This window comes from Leptodactylus fuscus, chromosome 6 (genome assembly GCF_031893055.1).
Source record: "Leptodactylus fuscus isolate aLepFus1 chromosome 6, aLepFus1.hap2, whole genome shotgun sequence".
NCBI lineage: Eukaryota > Metazoa > Chordata > Amphibia > Anura > Leptodactylidae > Leptodactylus > Leptodactylus fuscus.
In genome coordinates this window covers 58,472,188-58,485,585 of record NC_134270.1, presented here as the reverse complement: position 1 = coordinate 58,485,585, position 13,398 = coordinate 58,472,188, and the positions used below count along the sequence as shown (strand labels likewise).

The 13,398-nt window shown below is 43.3% G+C and overlaps 1 protein-coding gene across 1 annotated transcript in view; it reads left to right on the top strand.

The window, feature by feature from the left end:
- Positions 1-10,692, top strand: part of VPS26B (VPS26 retromer complex component B) — a 188,144-nt gene extending 177,452 nt beyond the window's left edge. Inside the window, exon 7 of the transcript XR_012716994.1 lies at positions 10,683-10,692. The gene's annotated coding sequence lies outside the window, so the exon portion shown is untranslated. The remainder of the gene's footprint in view (positions 1-10,682) is intronic.
- Positions 10,693-13,398: the final 2,706 nt, after the last annotated feature.

Genomic DNA, 13,398 nt, shown 5'->3' with positions numbered 1-13,398 from the left:
ATACACGAGTCCCGATGCAGTTCCTTGCAATGCAGCAGTTTACAACAGACTTTCCTGTCTATTTTACAGTTCTAATGTTTTGTTCCTGAAACATAAAGCTTATGCTAGTTTCACACCAGCGTTCAGCTCTCCGACGTTCGGTTCCACAATGGGGACCTGAAAGAAGGAGAGTCTGTACGCTTAAAAAGCAGTTACGCACGGACCCCATAGACTATAATGGGGTCCACCGGGATTCCGAGTGGTTTCCGCTGGTTTGATAATGAAACTGGAACATAGAAAAGTCCCCCTTGCAGGATGTGATGCATTTCCACCAAGGTTTTTCCCGCAGTGCTTTTTGGCAACGTGGCGCCTTAGCCTCAAAGTACAATCTTGCTACTTTTAATGCAGATTTATTTGAGCTGTTTGGTGCACCTGGGAAGTGTCTGCTGAAGCCCCTCTTTTCCCCGTAGCATAAATAGTGACAGGTGCCAATGTGTGGCGACCACAGGTCAAAACTGGTGTTCCGGTAGACTCTGTCATGTCTGGTTTCTCCAAACAGCATCTTTGTACAGAATTAAACTGATTAAAGCTGAGGTCCCAGGTTGTGGAGGAACTACTTTTTCTGTTGCATATTTTGCTACGGTTATTTGAGCCAAAGTCAGGCGTGAACAGGGGCCTTAGCCAAAGGCCTTGGCCCCACCTGGCGTAAATGCTGTGGTAAATGTGGCATTTCACAGTCCCTGCAATCCCATCCACAAATTGAGGAAAAATATGGGCAGAAGCCTTAGCCTAAATGTTGAAAGTCAGGCTAAGGCTCCAAGTTGCGGAAACACAGCTTTTTTTGTTGCAGATTTTGTTGCGTTTTTTGAGCCAAAGTCAAGAATGGCTACAAATGGAATCAGAAATATATAGAAAGCTGTTATACTTCTAACTTCTATTCAATCTAATACTGGCTTTGGCTCAAAAAACTGCAACAGAATCTGCTACAAAAAGAGCTGTTTCTGCAATGTGGGGCCCCAGCCTAAAATAATTCTGCCATGACATATTGCAACTGATTCAAGCCTCGTTCACATCTGCGTCGGTAATCCGTTTGGGGGAGTCCGCATGGAGACCCCCTCCCCGAACGGACTACTGAAAGCATTTGCAAGCGGTGTGCAGTGAAAGCACACAGATCCCCATAGACTATAATGGGGTCTACTTTCCTGTCTGCATGATTTGTGCACACGGACCCCATTATAGCTTTCACTGCACACCGCTTACAAATGCGTTTGGTAGTCCGTTTGGGGGTCCTCATGCGGACTCACCGAACGGTTTATCAAACACAGATCAGAACCAAGGGTAAAAGATGATTGTCTCAGCAACAAAACTGCATGATACTAATATGGTATATTTACTATGTCGCTAGCCGCTTCTGCAACAGCATATAAGCAGAGGTTTAGAAGCAATTTTGGTGATGATAAACTCCCGAAACCTTTCTATAAAAAAATAAATAAATAAATAAAAAAAAGGGGGTGCTGGCAGAGCTTGCTGTGTTGGTACTAAATAACACTGGTGGATACAAGCAACCCTGTCGGAAAAATTCATATACAGGGGTAGGACTGTGAACTAAATCATTGCCCCAGACGAAGGAAAAACAAGCAAATACTACTACTTGGTTTTCTTCTTATTCCACATGTCCACATATATTGATATATTGAGTAACCCTAGCAGTTTCCTATATGTTACATATTTATTGCGCAGGAAGGAATGTTTTTTCTTTCCCTGGGGTTCTCCTGGTTAGTTGAGTTTCATTAAAACCTATTGTGCTGGGTTATTCCAGCGGGAGACTGTCGCTGTCATTCATAAAGCCCATTTTGTTGAATTAGCACCCGGGTGTCACGCAGGCATAACACGCTTTCTGCTATATGCGAGATTTCAAGTGTGCTAGGGATATTGATTGCTGTTTTACCACTAATGTAAGACTTCCATCTTATTGTTCTAGAGAATTAAACATGAAGTGTAGCTTTTCTAATAAAGATGACTCCTGCGAAGACTGCTGAGCCGTATCGCTGTCACTTAAAGCATCTTCTGACAAGTTTGATGCCTTGTACCTCTTTTAATGTATTATTCCATTAGAAAGCCACATGGGGAAGGAAATCATGTCATATCTAACACTGTGCTGAATCTTGTAGAACTGGTAATGACGGTCACATTTAATGCTGACGCTGAAGAATAGAGTTAAAAAATGCTCCCTGGATATAAAAAGGTGTTTTCTGCAGCAAGAGGTAGAACAGTCATTATAAGCGAGATATAAGAGATGAGGATTATATTACTCAAGACTGGTAACAACTGTGCTTCAAGGGGTTGTCCACAACTCCATGCCATAAATACATGATGTAAAAGAAAATACATATGGGATTCCCACCAGCTAAAAGAATTGATGTCCCTGATCTTTGTTCTGCAACGTAGGACAGTCAGCAGAAGAGAAAGATATTTCTCTATTCATGGGTGACAGGGGAAGTTTGGTCATGCATATTAGTAGACAGGGGCTTTTTTCTCTGTAGGAGGGGTCTGAATATTGGAGCTGCCATCTACCAGCCACAATTAGCATATCCTGTAGCGAGTCGCAGGCAAAAAGCGATGTGGGAAAAAACACATAACGCATTTCGCAAATTGCAGCGTTTCCACTCCATTACAAATATTCAACAAACCCTCTCGAAACAGTAGCAAAAAATGTGAAACAAGAGTTATACTTTAAAGGGGCTCTATCATTGGGAAAAGTCATTTTTAACTAATCACATCCTTGAATAGGCTTTAGAAAGGCTATTCCACACCTACCTTTAGTATGTAGATTGCCTCAGTGGTTTCTGAATAAGTCCGTTTTTATTCATATGCTAATTAGACTCCGTGCACCATGGTGCACCCTCTTTGCTATTGTTTCCTATGGGTGTATACAGCACAGGCTGCTGCTGATGACTTCCTGCTTGCACACAGATAGCAAAGAATAGCAGAGAAGAGTGCTGCTGGGAACTTCCTGAGCTGGCTGGAAGCTCATTAGCATATGAATAAAAACGGGCTCATTCAAAAACCACTGAGGCAATTTACATACTAAAGGTAGGTGTGGAATAGACTTTCCAAAGCCTATGCAAGGATGTGATTAGTTAAAAATGACTTTTCCCAATGATAGAGCCCCTTTAAACATGTGCCAAATTTATCAAAAAACTGTTGATAAATTTGGCACAAATTACTGCAAAGCAGACTCACTGATGAATTTCCTGCCAGCGTGTGAATAGACCATAATCATTGTTTAATGCAAAGTGCTGCAACTTTCTAATAGACTACGGGAGCAATTTATCAGGAAAAGAATTTTAAAGTCAGTTTTGCTGGACTTGTCAGTGTAATTTTTGGCAATTTTATAAGCTGTCACACGATGTTTGATAAATCTGTCATGTCAAGTCAAACAGTTATGTTCTGAAATGCTACTCCACTCTCCATCCCCCTACTGGAGAAAGAGCGCAACAATTTATGTGACTTTTTAAAAAGTCATATTTGATAAATTTGGTGTACAAACAGCTAAATCAGGTAACCACATTCCCACCCAAGGTAAGGGTTTCAAGGACAAGGGTTTACATTTTTTTTCATTAAATACATACAAACTGCTATTCTAACATCCAAGCACTGATTCCACCTGCGCAAATCTTTTTTTTTTGTGCTTCCAATATACAGTCTAACAGCCTCTGATAATCTGATGGAGTGTTAATCTTAAAAAATATTCATTTCCTAAATCAATGTTTTGAGCATCACAGGTCACAGTCTATAAACATAGCAATACCGATTCTTTATAGTACAGATATGAACTCATGGGTGCAGGTCAGGCACAGTTTCTACACCAGACAGTACCCATCCACCTCCTCCAGTTCCTCCACACTGGACCATTTCCTAACCATAGCTTCACCAGGACAGGCCACTACTCACACTCCCCTCCCTTATTTCAATTATTTATTATGCTTACTTATATAATGTGGATGTGTGTGTGTGTGTGTGTGTGTGTGTGTGTGTGTGTGTGTGCGTGCGTGCGTGCGTGCGCGCGCGCGCGCGTGTGGTAAGACCTTCCAAAATTCACTTTCCTGGCCCTTAATGTGAGCCCTTCCAAATTAAGTTAGAGGCCCATAAGCTGAGTTACCAGCAGAGATTGAGGCCCTTAGGTGACTTCAGCCTCTTACCAGCAGAGTTTTAGGCCCCTTAACTTAGTTGAGCCTTGCACCAGCAGTGTTTTTGGCCCTTGGAGTGAGTTGAGCCTCTAACTACCGGAATAAAAGACGAGATGTTATTTTTATACCGGGGGTCAAGGATTGCAAATATCCAGTATTGGTTGCTCTCCATTATTTTGACTACGCGCTTGTTACTTGAAAAGCACCCCAACATGAAGTCAGCCATGTGTGCCAGAGTGTTACTTGGCATGACTTCGCTGCCCCCACTGGAAAGGTCACTCTCTATTTCCTCCTCTTCCTCTCTTTCGGCCCATCCCCGCTGCAAGAATGGGACGCATTGAACTTCCCCGGTAGCCTCCTGTGTTACAATCATATCATCTGTCACATCTTCATCCTCCTCCTCCTCCGTCATTAAACACTGTGAAGCGGACAGGTGTGTGGAACTACTCTCCTGCTATGACGGTTCTGCTGCTATCCCTGACTCCTCAGTGTGATCTGCGTTATCCCTGATGTCAATGAGGGATTCTCACATCACATATACAAGTTTTGATTGTTATGCTAACAAAGTGCGTTGTCACAGCTGACCCTCTTGGAGGACTCCTCAAACACCCGTAGGATTTCACATGGTCTCCCATCCATGGCCACTCATGGTTGAGAAACTGAGGCAGCTGACTTTGTGGTACCCTAGGGTTTTGGAGATGGCACTCCATCAAAGGTCTCTGCTGCTTAACCACTCTGCTCAACATATGATATGTTGAGTTCCAGCGTGTGGGGACGTTGCACACCAGCCGGTGTTCGGGCAGATGTAGGCATTGCTGGAGATTTTTGAAGCTAGCAGCGGCTACTGTAGACTTGCGAAAGTGGGCGCACAAGCGCCGTGACAACTTGGATGAAGCGTATATAGCCTGAGAATTAGAATGTATATCCCACTGATTTTTTTGTGGGTACACACCGTGACAACCTGGATGAAGCGTATATAGTGTATATATGGGCTGAGAATTTCAGTGTATACTCCTTATTTTCGAGTGGGGGGTGTGTGGGGGGGAACACACTGTTGAACCCTGGATTAAGCGTATATAGGGTATATGGGCATACAATTTCAGTGTATCTCACTTAGCTTAATCCCCACTGCAGAAAGTTAGGTTGCGCAGATACAGCCTGGCTTAATTGCTGTGAATCCCACTTTAGCGTTTGTGTGTAGACACTGTGCCAAGCTTGTTTCAGCGTCTCCCTTTAGTGTAGCTCTTAAAAGAGCTGTTGCGGTTCTTCTTCTTTGCTATTCCTGCCTAGCAGAATCTAAAACCTAACTAGCCCTCAGCAGATGTCTCTGTAACTAAGTGCAAGAACAGCATGAATCGGAGCTGATGCCGCCTGTTCGTTTGAATCTGAGGTCACATGTCCTCGGCAGCCAATGGCTTTTTCCTAGTTTTTTCAATGCTTCTGTTGTCATAGTTCCTGTCCCCTGCGCTGTTATTGGTGCAGAAAAAGCGCCAGGGAAGGTGGGAGGGGAATCGAACTGTAAGTGCATTTTCAACGCGATGTTTGTATGGAATCGAACAGTGCGAACAGCGTGATGTCCAATCGAACATGTACTCGATCGAATGCTGTTTGCTCATCTCTAGTGTCAGAATATGGCAACTTTTAGAGAAAAAAAGTTTTTTGGCATAGTTTTGGATTTTTGTTAAGGGGTTAAAATGTAAATAAAACCATATAAATTTGGTATCTCTGGAATTGTACCGAAACATAAAATACAAATGATATGTCATTTTGGCTGCACAGTGAACATCGTAACGAATCCCGTAAGAAAATCGCACAAATACACTTTTTCTTCAAATCCCCCCATTCTGAATTTTTTCCCCAGCTTCCCAGTACATTGTACAGAATAATAAGTGGTAGCATCATGAAGAAAAATTTGTCCCGCAAATATTAAGACCTCATATGGCTCTGAGAGAGGAAAAATAAACAGGTTGTAGGGTTTGGAAGGGGAAGGAGTCAAAAACGAAAAATGAAATTTGAAAAATGCCCGTGGCGGGAAGGGGTTAAAGGATTAACCCTCCAAGGAATAGAAAGGGAAATTATATCAGAAAGTTGCTGAACTTCTCATGCATACTTTCAAAACCAGAAAATATATTTATAAATAGTCTGCGCTTACTTGAAAAATGGCGCATTATATCAATCTGGCATGCATTTCATTTTCCCCGTACTCTGTTAAACAATGCAGGTACATTGTGGAAACAATCTGAGCACTTTATGTTCTTGTGCTTTGAATCTCAAATATTTTTTTTTCATTAATGGTCAGGATTGACTGTGTTATGAACTGACAGCCTCAGGGCTCATGAATGCTAAGCAGTATGGATTGTATATGAACAAAACACATAATTATTCTATTATAGACGGTGATACATTTACTGCCTGTGATAGCCGTCACATGGAGGAGAGGCCTACACAAGGACAGGCTGCAGATGTCATAGACGGCTTCGTGTTGCTTGGAGACTGCACTTCAATAACTTTTACTCCTAGCACAGATAAATGACAATTACTGCCTGCTGGAACACAGCACCGCACAATATCAGACTGGCAAATTGTTCTACAATTTGTAGCTGACAAGCAAATATTCAATTAGTCATTACTACATAATTCACCACCACCCATATAACTGCAGTAAGATCTCACATTTATTAAAGAGCCTAAAATATAAAAATCCATAAAGGCTGATATGAATGTAATAACATTATGACTACAGCAACACACAAAGTGTAAGTGCATATGTAAATTTCCGAAAGGGCAATCAGCTAACATTATGAAATACTTTGAATCCAATCCAACATGAATTTCTGGCACTAAAATATCCTCCCCTTTCAGCGGAGAGTAGGAGTGCTATGCAATGTGCGTATGTTATTTTATGATAATTATTATTGGCGATAAAATTCAATATTACCGGACCGTCAGAAATCACAAGGACAGCAGAAAAAAAATGCTGACGTTTGTCCGGATTGATCAATGAAATTTGAAAGGCTATGGACACCTTTGTGCAAAATGGCCATTGCATCTATTAAGCTACATTCGCATGTTATTCTTTTTTTTTAACTGACGCCACAACGCAGCATTGAATTCAATATCGTTGAATGGGGGATAGTCACATGACCGTTATTTTAATAGTCTTAGATATAGGTCATGTACTATTTTTGACTATTTTTACGGATCCCTCCATACGCTCAAATGTATGGAGGATCCATATGTTTTGCACCTTGGTAGTCTGAATGCAGCCTTATTCATCTGTTCCATTTTTCATGGCCAAGTGTCATAAGTTTTTCCATCAGTGAAAAAAAATGGATTTCATTCTTGTTTGACACAAACCACTGATTTGTTTTTAATAAATGTAAGATGGGCGCCAATTAAAAATGGATTCATTGATGTCTATTGGGTATCTTTGTGTGTGAAAATGGACAAAGATAGAGCATATCAGTTTTTTTTATGCCCATGAAAACGTCAGCCAAAAAAACAAAACCGAACATGTGAATAGACACATTGTAATTAATGTGTTCTAATTTTTTACTGTTGTGACAATATGGCCTAAGGCAAAACAGTTTAAAGATGCTCCGATTTATATTATCCAGTAGGAGCCACTGTGATAAATCCGAGACATTATATATCTGTCTAATCTAAGTTTACACTGTTTATTTAACAGTATTAGGGTGAATTCACACTGAGTAAACGCTAGCTTATTCTGAACGTAAAACACGTTCAGAATAAGCGGCGTCTAAAGCAGCTCCATTCATCTCTATGGGAGCCGGCATACGAGCACTCCCCATAGAAATGAATGGGCTGCTTCTTTCACTCCGTGCAGTCCCATTGAAGTGAATGGGGAGTGCCGGCGTGTACGCTCTGGCATGAGCAGAGCTTGCCGTATACGCCGGCACTCCCCATTCACTTCAATGGGACTGCACGGAGTGAAAGAAGCAGCCCATTCATTTCTATGGGGAGTGCTCGTATCCCCGCTCCCATAGAAATGAATGGAGCTGCTTTAGACGCCGCTTATTCTGAACGTGTTTTACGTTCAGAATAAGCTAGCGTTTACTCAGTGTGAATGCACCCTTAGTATATTAAGTATGTCCTAGTATTTTAGTGAAGGTATGAACTATCAGAATGGAGTCCAGGAGAGACAGACATTGAGGCTGCTGAAGCATTTAGCTCTGAGCCTACAGCCTTGACCAGTGGTTCCCAAAGTGTAGTACGCGTATCCCTGGGTGTATGTCCAACTATCCCCGGTGAGAGACACGCTACTAATGGTAATTTGTGGGGTTCATCACCCACAAACTATTATAATACTCTGGGGTCTCTTCAGCTATTAAAAGTATAATTTGCATAGGCCCAGGGGAGGTGATGAAACATAAAAACAGTGTTACTCACCTCCCCTGGGGCATGCTCCCCGTGCTCCTCAGACCTCCAGAGATGACATCAGGGGCTGCTGATGCCATTATATTACATGTGGGGCACTGAAGTATGAGGGCCATTATACTACATTTGGGGGCACTGATGTGCAGCATCCCAGAGTGCTCCTGATTTTATTGTGTTTGTCTTTTGTCCGTCTGGGTTATCCTGGGGAACTGTTATTGCCTAAGTGTAGTGTGCTAGTTTGAGCAGAGCATAGAGTTGGAGTCAGTGTGCCAGCACTGAGGACTGAGGCTTAACGGTTTCCTACAGAGCCCCTGAGGAGGAAGAATACAGCCCAAGGCTCAACTTAAGAAGGACCTGAGTGAATACCATCTGTCAGCACTTTGGACATTGTGGCAAGAGGAGCAGTGAAGTCCATTGACAAGAGGTGTTGTCCCGGCACCATCCATAAGGTAAACAGACCCCTGTCAGGACTACCCTGAGGTAGAGCCTGCAGTATTTGCTGCTGGAGGAAGCTTGGGAGTGGAGTTAGAGTTAGAGTGGAGTATGGCACTGAAGCCTTAACATCACTGGGCATTCTCCCAAGACCATGGCTGTGTGAGTTGAATACTGGAACACTACATCACCCATTTGAAAGCCACTTGTTTTTCACGGTTTAGATGCTCAGTAAAGTTCCAACTTTTTCCAACTGTCTTCCTGATTTTTCCTGCATAACCTTGAAAGCCCTACCGAATACCATCACACCATGTCAGAGTAGAGAGATACCCTCTCCAACTGGAAGTGCCTCAGTGGAAACTACTACCACCACCATCAGGTAGTGCTGCAGGACCCCACTGATCATTGTCCAGCCTAGGAGTAGAGCTGGGGAGAATGGTTGAGCATGCTCAGCCAAGATGGTGGGGCATCGGGCCATTATAGAGTGTATGAGAGCACTGACGTGGACGTTCTACTGAGTGTGGGGACACTGATAGGCCCTTTAAGGGAAGAAAATCAGCAGAGAAAAAGGCAGCAAAAATGCAACGAAAGATGCTGCAGAAAAGAATGCACTTTTGCTGTGTTTTTTTCTGCAACTTTTTTTTAGCTGTGTTTTGTTAGGGGGCGTTCACACTACCGTCGGTGTCCGACATGTAGTGTCCGCTCCTAGTGTCCGCTCAAAATCTGTCACGGACATTAGGAGCGGACACTATCTGTGTCCGTGACACCTGTCATTCATCTCAATGGGCATCGGGTGCGTTCTTTTGCACTCCGTGCCCGTCCTTTCCTGTCCGCAAGTGAAGATGTCCGACTTCTCAAGCGGACAGAAAAACCCGACATGCAGGGTTCTTCTGTCCGCTTGAGAAGTCGGACATCTTCTCTTGCGGACAGGGAAGGACGGGCACGGAGTGCAAAAGAACGCACCCGATGCCCATCCAAGTGAATGACAGGTGTCACGGACACATCTAGTGTCCGCTCCTAGTGTCCGTGACTGATTTTGAGCGGACACTAGGAGCGGACACTACATGTCGGACACCGACGGTAGTGTGAACGCTCCCTTACATTGGGCCTTAGCCTAAAGGGGTTTTCTTAGGATTTCAGATTCCTTCCTGTCTCCTCTTCCCTCTGCTGTAGTTCACCATGGGAGCAGGTCTGTAACCTAGGCAACCAGCTATAACCACGGAGAAGAGAGATTTAGCTGTATCTGAGAAACAGTAAAACCCTTGAGTTAGTTTAAGGCCGAGGCCGGGTCGGAAATGCTGCGATTTGCAGTAACTACAAAGTGGATTGGATTCAAGCAAACCCCATGCCCACTTTGCAGTAAAAACTGTGGCACTGTGATTTTTAAAACCGGTGCGGTTTTGGAAATCGCAGCATGTCAGTTAAACCTACGGAAACGCCAGCAGTTTTCCCATAGGTATAATTGTAACAGAAAGTCTGTGGAGGAAAACTCTGCAAAGTTTCTGTTTAAAGCGCTGCAGGAAGAACCACAATGCATTGCCGCCGCAGTTTTTCCAGCAGCACTTTATAGCTGTGAGTCGTCCCTTGGGGCCTTAGCCTAAAGCTACAAGTTTGAATATGAACCTTGAGATAGGATTATCTCTTTTAAGCTTTATTTTCTTGACTGGAAAACCCTATTTAAAGGGATCCTATCATTAAAACTCAATTTTTTCTGCCTACCACGTAGGAATAGCCTGAAGAAAGGCTATTCTTCTGCTACCTTTAGATGTCTTCTCCGCGCCGCCGTTCGGTATATAATTCGGTTTTCGTCGGTATGCACACCCCAGTGCTGCGAGAGAACTCATTTGCATACCGACGAAAACCGGATTATATACCGAACGGCGGCGCAGAGAAGTGGTAGGCAGAAAAAATTGAGTTTTAATGATAGGATCCCTTTAAGGTTAAGGCCCCACATATCGAAATGCAGCTGAAGCTGCAGAAAAAATGCAGCGAAAATGCACTGCGTTCTTTTCTGCAGCATTTTCCATTGAATTGTTGTGGCATTTTTCTATGCTTTTTTTCTTTCCCTATTAATTTTATAGCGAAAATGACCACGATTCTTCAGCTAAAATTAATATGCTGCGTTTTCCATAATGCACTGTTTTTTTGACAACACAACTTTTCTTCCTGTTTTTCTTTGCCACAATGTCTAATTGAGATGGAACAAAATTTCATTCACTTTGCTGCTTCTGCAAAATGCTGTGTTTTTTTTGCATTGCAATTCCACGTCATTTCCATAACCTGGGCCCTCCGCCTAAGGGTATATTCAGATGGAGGAATTTGGAGCTGATTTTGAGACAGATTCTGAATCTGGCTCCGATTGCATTCAATGAAAACAGAAAGGACACAGAGCGTTCCTGGTTCGACGTGATGAGTTGATCGCACTTAATGTAAAGGGCTTGGGATAGACTGAAACGCGTCGTACTGGCCTTTTTACCATTGTTTCAATTAAAGGATTTTGGATAAGAATTTTTGGATTGAGTCGTGCTATATCCAGTATGCGCAGATCTCCTGTTTTGAGACCATAGGTCTTCCTCTTGTTGATTGTATTCAATGGAAGGCAGAGACTCAATAAGGGTGCTGAAAAAATAATGATTCTACTAGATCTTTCTGTGGATTCCATGGCTGTTTGAGATGCAGAACCCACGTGAGACACTTTGGTGGTTCTCCCCATTCATCTAAAGCTACTCAACGAGTAAAAGCCATGGTGGAAAGCCCAGGACTGGAAAAAAAAAAAGAGAGAAATTTGGGACAGAACACCCCCTTAAATTCCTCTTCATTTTTCAGTACTCGAAGGGACCCTAACTGTGTTATCTGCTGAATATTGTTTTAGAATGATGGATGAAGGCTAGGGGTTTTGAAGTTTCCTTAGCCTGAGATACATTAGTAATACTTTTCCTTTTGCTAGAGATGATTTAATGGCTGTGCTTTGGCGGCTGAAAAGTCCTTGAGTGCTGAGAATTCCTGCTGTGGGATAGATAAAAAGAGCTGCCGTACTGGCGGTAATTGCATCAATTTTTTTATAATGGGAGTAGATGTCTGTATTTACGATTTTAAGTAAAATTTATAAATAGTGAAATTTGTAAATGTTCATCACTAGAGATGAGCGAACAGGAAAATATTCGATATTCAATATTCGTTTCGAATAGCTGCTCAATATTCGACTATTCCAACGAATATCGAACCCCATTATAGTCTATGGGGAAAAATGCTTCGTTTCAGGGGATCTCACCATTTGACTCAGGAGAGTCAACAAGTCCACTATCACACCTCAGGAAATGATGCCAACACCCTGGAATGCAACTGGGACAGCAGGGGAAGCATGCCTGGGGGCATCTAACATGCCCAAGTCACTGTATTATGTCGGGATCCCTGTCAGCTTGCGATATGCGCGAGATGAAGCAGTGCTGGCCGCGCGCTGAGATCGACTACTCCAAAGATGCAGTCAAGCTCAGTGCATGGCCAGCACTGCTACATCGGAGATGAACCAGTGCTGGCCGTGCGCTGAGCTCGACTACTCCGAAGATGCAGCTGAGCTCAGCGCACAGCCAGCACTGCTACAACGGAGATGAAGCAGAGCTGGCCTTGCGCTGAGCTCGGCTACTTCGAAGATGCAGTCGATCTCAACGCACGGCCAGCACTGCTACATCGGAGATGAAGCAGAGCTGGCCGTGCGCTGAGCTCGACTATTCTGAAGATGCAGTCGAGCTCAGTGCATGGCCAGCACTGCTACATCGGAGATGAAGCAGAGCTGGCTGTGTGCTGAGCTCAGCTACTCCGAAGATGCAGCTGAGCTGAACGCACGGCCAGCACTGCTACATCAGAGATGAAGCAGTGCTGGCCGTGTGCTGAGCTAGACTACTCCAAAGATGCAGACGAGCTGAGTGTGCAGCAGGGTTCAACGCACACTCAGCACTGCTACATCACAGATGCAGCAGAACTGAGTGTGCAGCAGGGTTCAACGCACACTCAGCACTGCTACATCTCAGATGCAGCAGAGCTGAGTGTGCGTTGAACCCTGCTGTACACTCAGCTCTGCTGCACTCAGATGTAGCAGTGCTGAGTGTGCGTTGAACCCTGCTGCACACTCAGCTCTGCTGCATCTCTGATGTAGCAGTGCTGAGTGTGCGTGGCCTGATATTCGATCGAATATCTATTCGATTGAACGGTGTTTGCTCATCCCTATTCATCACCAAAAATTCTGATAATGTTATTAGTTGGTTACGGATTGGTACATATGATTATCTGAGTCATATTCTAAACAAGCCAGGATATATATATATATATATATATATATATATTTGTTTAGATAAATATATATAGAGAGAGAAGTATAGATAAATATATATAGAGAGAGAAG